Source organism: Gigantopelta aegis, unplaced genomic scaffold (genome assembly GCF_016097555.1).
Source record: "Gigantopelta aegis isolate Gae_Host unplaced genomic scaffold, Gae_host_genome ctg2430_pilon_pilon, whole genome shotgun sequence".
NCBI classification, from domain to species: Eukaryota; Metazoa; Mollusca; class Gastropoda; order Neomphalida; family Peltospiridae; genus Gigantopelta; species Gigantopelta aegis.
In genome coordinates this window covers 90,338-97,112 of record NW_024532924.1, presented here as the reverse complement: position 1 = coordinate 97,112, position 6,775 = coordinate 90,338, and the positions used below count along the sequence as shown (strand labels likewise).

Sequence of the window (6,775 nt, the reverse complement as noted above, 5' to 3'; positions counted from 1 at the left end):
TTGCGTTTCTTAAGATTCTTCATGGTTCGTAAAGACGAGTCATTGGCAGAATTCTGGGACGAAGAAAGTGACAAAAATTATGTTATCAATGAACCAAGTGCCAAGAAAACAAAAGTGGAAGAATAAACGCATTTTGAACTAAACTATAAAATGCTATTATCTTATTATAATAATTATTAATAAATTATTAATAGTTATTAATAAGTTATTATTGCCACACTTACTTCCTACCGTATTACTTTTAATTTACCGGACGCAATATAATAATTCTATCACAAGACGTTATTATTTGAATGGCTTGATAAAGGGGTGTGGCTCGTTTTATTTATCTTTCCCGAGCTTTGTACAACAATGGAGGACCCTACTTCGCTTGTCGATAGTCAAATCTGTCCGTTTTGCGAATGCACTGTGAGAAAAAACTGTAAGAACGAACAAGATATGCGTATCCTAACACAACTTCGTTTAAGTGTTCCTGTTAAATGTACTATGACCGGTAAAGGCTGTAATTGGGAGGGAGACATATCACATTCTGGGACCACGTGCTAGTGTGTGAAACATTTTCCAAGACCTTGTCCGTATGAATGTGATCGTAATGTATTTATGCCCAAAAAGGTTTTACATGCTCATCTTCAGGACAAATGTCCCATGAAGAACATCCCATGTGAGTATCAGTGGGCAGGGTGTGAGGTTGTCTTAAATCGACGAGAAATGTCCAAACATATGCAAGAAGCTGCTGTCTTACATAACCAGTTATTAGCTCAAACAGCAAAAACTTACAAGACCCAAATAACAGAATTACAAGCAGAAATAGTCCACTTAAAAGAAGAAGTCGTCGTAAAAAAAGATGTCACTGGTAAGTGATTTCCATGGCAACAATAATGTGGATAGCAATGTTATTAATGTGTTAATTTTAAATAAGTATATTGGTTGCCATGGTGATATATAACAAGATAAGGTTGTTAAATTGTTATATTTTCACTTTAGAATCTCCACCAGTTAAAAAGAGGAAGGTTACTTTTTGTCAAACCCCTGCAATTATTTCAGATAATAAAAGTTTTAATGTGGAGTCATCTGATGAAGCAATTGTAGATGTAGAAACAGTAAAAGATGAGGATAATCCACAAATAAGAGAAGGGGATGCGTTAACATTACCAACTCAAGGACTGGTCAGTTTAATTGCTGATAATGTTAGTGAGGGACAGATTAGGTTAAGAAAAGCTACTGATTGTGTTGCTGAAGGAATTGACACGTCAGCTACTGATATTTGGAGGAAGAGAAATCCTCGGAAAAAAAGGGGTAAGTTAATGATAAGTCCATCTTGTGACTCATTCTTTCTCCATAACAATATCATGTGTCTATCAGTTATAAATTATTTATCCATTCAATCCAATATTCATCCATACACTTATTTCTATTCATCCATTTTATACTTATTCATACATCCATTCACTTATAGAACTTGAACAAATAGAATCACCTATTGTACGATATGTCCATGAACTTGGACCGTCAGAAAAACAATGTCCGCCCAAGTCCTGTAAGTACCAAAAAGCTGATTGGCGTACAGTCATGATCATGTGTCAGTCATGTGAGACGTGGTATCACTCATGTGCGTTAAAGTACTAAATTGTCGAGCACGTTTCTTGACAGAGTTTGTATGTCCCACTTGTCGTGGTTTATAAATTAATATATTTTCAAATTTATTTTTTTTCACATAGACATTGTATATCTATAATTATGACAATACCCCTATTAGGAAATCCAATCTTTTCAATTTTAAAACCCTATCTATGTATAACATTTCTCCTGTAATTTTAAGTTATACATGCTAAGATCATTTAGACATAGAGAATTTTAATTGTTAACCCCTTTAATTTAATTCATTTCTTTGTATGTCTAATATTAATATTATTTGAATTTTAAAAAAAGGATATATTTTTGAATAATTGTAGAGAAGGGATGACTGTTAATTGCTTATTTAATTACAGGAGCTGTCTTATAATTAATGTTTTTTGGTAACCCTTGACTTTTTTACAAGGTGGCGCCCAACGAAGATAGTCAGTATCAACTGTTAACAAAGGTTTACGATATTGAGCGCTTTTTCATGTGTCTTCGACAACTTTTGGTGTAACGCATATTACGTGTTGTCCCTTCCAATATTTAACCATATTGAGTGCTTGTAATGTACTGAGGACATCGTCTGGTGCTATACTAGTCATGGTACTGCATGGAGAAAGTGAGCATTAATTAGAATAGTTTGGACAGAACACCAGTACAATATATGTAGATAGATATTTGAGATATAGATATACCTCAGATCCTTTATGGACACGTAACCTGATGCATTTTTTAAGACATCTAATAATATCCAAGTCCAGTAGCTTCGATAACTCAATTTCCCAAGATCAGAGAGCGGTTTCTCAGGAGACCCAACACACACCCCTCTACCTTAGAGAGCTCGTAGCTAAAGGCTATCAGAAATTTACCATAACCTTTGCGTTGATAGGGAGGGAGTGTCAGGATACATGCTACATTGTTACTTTCCAAACTTTCTTTCTCCTAAAAAAAAGATCATGTGACCATCATATGACCTAAGTATTAGTCATGTGATTCAACTACTAGTTGGAGTTTATAGTCATGTGAATAATCATGTGATACAAATCTTGTGACATAAACTTACATCACATGATTTAACTTACAGATCATGTGACCAACCTTAGAGAAATATCCTACGATATGACAACCCTCACGATCCACTTCAGTCAATACATAAAAACAAAATGGCTCCACATCAAAAAACAAGGTCTTGTGGTCAAGAAATAACTTTGCCAGTAAACATAAATTCTGACAATATATCTTGTGATCTTTACCATCTAACTCAAACACAGATAATGTTCCTTTACGATAGATTTCTTTCCCAGGTGGTTGACGCCACGTACACTCAGACACATGACTAACATATGTCTTCTCAAATTTCATATATTTTAAACAATACTGACAAATCCATAACTTGGACTGTTTACCATATTCTTCAGGATAAGGTGAGAAATACCAGGTATCAATTTCGTATTTTCCAATATGGATTTTGTCAATGTATTTAACTTTTGTTAATGCCTCGTGTTCCTTTTCAAGAGCAGCTGTAGTAGGGTCCATTTCATCATATGTCTAACGGAACAAGTAAAATAATTTATTTAAACATCAATCACCCTATTCATCTATTTTTCCGTTAGGTCATCCATCTATCCCTCTATCTGTCCATTAGACCATCCATCTATCCCTCTATCTGTCCATTAGGCCATCCATCTATCCCTCTATCTGCCCATTAGGCCATCCATCTATCCCTCTATCTGTCCATTAGGCCATCCATCTATCCCTCTATCTGTCCATTAGGCCATCCATCTATCCCTCTATCTGTCCATCAGGCCATCCATCTATCCCTCAATCTGTCCATTAGGCCATCCATCTATCCCTCAATCTGTCCATTAGGCCATTCATCTATCCATTTCACATACTTTCTGTATGTGATTTATTTCATCATGACGTCGCTTAATATTTCGAGTGACAGTTCTCTCTCTTCCATTTAAGGTGTCTAATAAAACTGTCTTCTTTGGGCGTGTCCTCTATAGCTCCTCGGCTAAATCTATCCTATCAACATTAACCCATTCATCCATTCTCCTATTAACTAAAAGAACAGACAGTTTAATAATGGATACATGGATTAATACACCATTCAAAGAATATATAAATGGACATGTACACATCTAAATGGACACATACATTCTTTATATGGACACATACATTCTTTATAATGGACATATACACATCAAAAATGGACACATACATTCTTTATAATGGACACATACATTCTTTGTAATGGATACATACATTCTTTGTAATGGACACATACATTCTTTATAATGGACATATACACATCAAAATGGACACATACATTATTTGTAATGGACACATACATTCTTTGTAATGGATATAATATTCTGTAATTTTTGTCTCAGGATTATTTCTCTTCTGTATGATCTCTGCTACATGCCACGCCCCATCACTCATTTCAACTTGATACAATGACCCAAGAATTGGTTCAGCTGGAACAGGGGATTGGATGACGTCCATGGTTTCTATGGTAACCAAATCAAAGAATGGGATATGATGTACATAAAACAATAATTTAAATATACTAATATAATATTAAACACTTAACTAACTTAGTTTAGAGAATATAAAAGATCCTTTTAAATTTAACACAAAGAAAGAGTAAATATATTCTAATTAATGTCCTTACTTATGTTTAAGAGGTGGAGGTGATTGAAAGGGGGTGTGTCCAAATTTCAAAATCACACCCCCACTTATCACAGAATGTTTGTCGTCCCTTTCTAGACCCATCACCCCACACTAGCCAGTAATCTGACCCCCGTCCTGCTTGTATTGCGCCGAGGATAAAAAGGAGAGACGTGACAATGGCCACAGTTGCCTACGAATATCCTCAGACAAGTTTACAACAGCGACATCGCTCACAAAGTGACTCAAACTTGCTTAATCCAACAGACCCTAGTGAAGCAAACGGTATTACTGGACACTCTATGATTAGAATGGGCAGTGTAGGAGAGTTATCTCCTCATAAATCTGATAAGAAGAAGGGATTTTTTCATCGTCTGGTGAGACCGTGGAAATGGAGAAAGAAAAGACGAGGAAAAGATCAGTCTGGTTAGTTTGAGGAAATGATGTTAGTATATAAATTAAGTTGTTTCTAAGTCAATGAACCCTCTCTATAGAAATACTATAGGACAATGTCCTTACTATAGAGGTTGTATAATGCACTAAAGTATTAGTATGGGACTAGAACAAGTGTCCTCAATATAGAGGTTGTATAATACACTAAAGTATTAGTATGGGACTAGAACAAGTGTCCTCAATATAGAGGTTGTATAATACACTAAAGTATTAGTATGGGACTAGAACAAGTGTCCTCAATATAGAGGTTGTATAATACATTAAAGTATTAGTATGGACTAGAACAAGTGTCCTCAATATAGAGGTTGTATAATACACTAAAGTATTAGTATGAGACTAGAGCAGGTGTCCTCAATATAGAGGGTGTCCTTAATTCAGAGTACCCCTTTATTTGGCTCTATTATTATTCATAGTTAGGAAGTGAGTACATTTATTTGTAGTAGTGTATTTATAATAACTTGGAATGTATCTTTAATAAAACAATTATCATTTAATTTAAATATAAATAATTAATTTTTGATAATCAATTATGTAAGTTTAAGAACAATAATTATTATATTAATTATCTAATAATTAATATAATAATATTAATTATGATTGTTTAGTGAGAGTTCAAGTTTATTTATAATTATATTTGTAAACAATTCTATTTCTATATCATTTAAATATGTTTATAATTGTCTTTAAATAAACATAATTAATATACGATTTAGTCATGTGTGTCTATCATTTAATTGTCCATCCATCCATCACACTCTCTATCTATCCATTATAACTCGTTTATCCATCCATCACACTCTCCATCTATCCATTTATCAAATGATCTCATAACTGATATATATAACTAATGTACACACATGGTTCTATATATTCTGCTTCTTATAACAAGTTACCATAACAGGTTATGTTGGAGATAGTGTTAATATGATCTAATAATATTATTATAGTTGAAAGATAGTCGATGGATTGATAGAGTAATGTATGGACAGATAATAGTTGAAGGATGGATGGATAGAGTAATGTATAATAGTTGAAGGATGGATTGATAGAGTAATGTATGGACAGATAATAGTTGAAGGATGGATTGATAGAGTAAATGTATGGACAGAATAATAGTGATGGATTGATAGAGTAATGTATGGACAGATAATAGTTGAAGGATGGATTGATAGAGAGTAATGTATGGACAGATAATAGTTGAAGGATGGATTGATAGAGTAATGTATGGACAGATAATAGTTGAAGGATGGATTGATAGAGTAAATGTATGGACAGATAATAGTTGAAGGATGGATTGATAGAGTAATGATAATAGTTGAAGGACATTGATAGAGTAATGTATGGACAGATAATAGTTGAAGGATGGATGGATAGAGATGTATGGACAGATAATAGTTGAAGGATGGATTGATAGAGTAAGTGTATGACAGATAATAGTTGAAGGATGGATTGATAGAGTAATGTATGGACAGATAATAGTTGAGGATGGATGGATAGGTAATGTATGGACAGATAATAGTTGAAGGATGGATGATCAATGTATGGACAGATAATAGTTGAAGGATGGATGGATAGATGGAGTAATGGATATTGAAATGGATGGATTCAAGTAAATGATATCATAGGTCATCAGATTACAATGGACAGAATATTTGCTAAATGGACAGTGACGCATGATGAGTGGACATATATTAATTGTGAGATACTTGTATTCTCTCATTCACAAACACATCAACAACAAGTACTAATATTTGCTATCATTAGAACATCAAGTACATTCTTTGAAATTCTTTCTAATAATGTTTAGAATAGATATGTTCAATATTATTATCTGTGAAATATAAAATGGTGTGAAGATATTCCTTTTATGGATATGGGATAATGGACAGATAGCGTGTATTAATAGACAGATAGAGTGTATTAATGGACAGATAGAGTGTATTAATGGATCAACAGAATGAAATTTAAAACACAGTTAGTATGAATGGATGCATAGAGAAAATTAATCAATGATAATATATCATAGTAT

General features: G+C 33.5%; 1 pseudogene; it reads right to left on the bottom strand.

Annotated features, from left to right (window-relative positions):
- Positions 1-361: 361 nt before the first annotated feature.
- On the bottom strand, positions 362-4,128 carry LOC121391444 (annotated as a pseudogene).
- Positions 4,129-6,775: the final 2,647 nt, after the last annotated feature.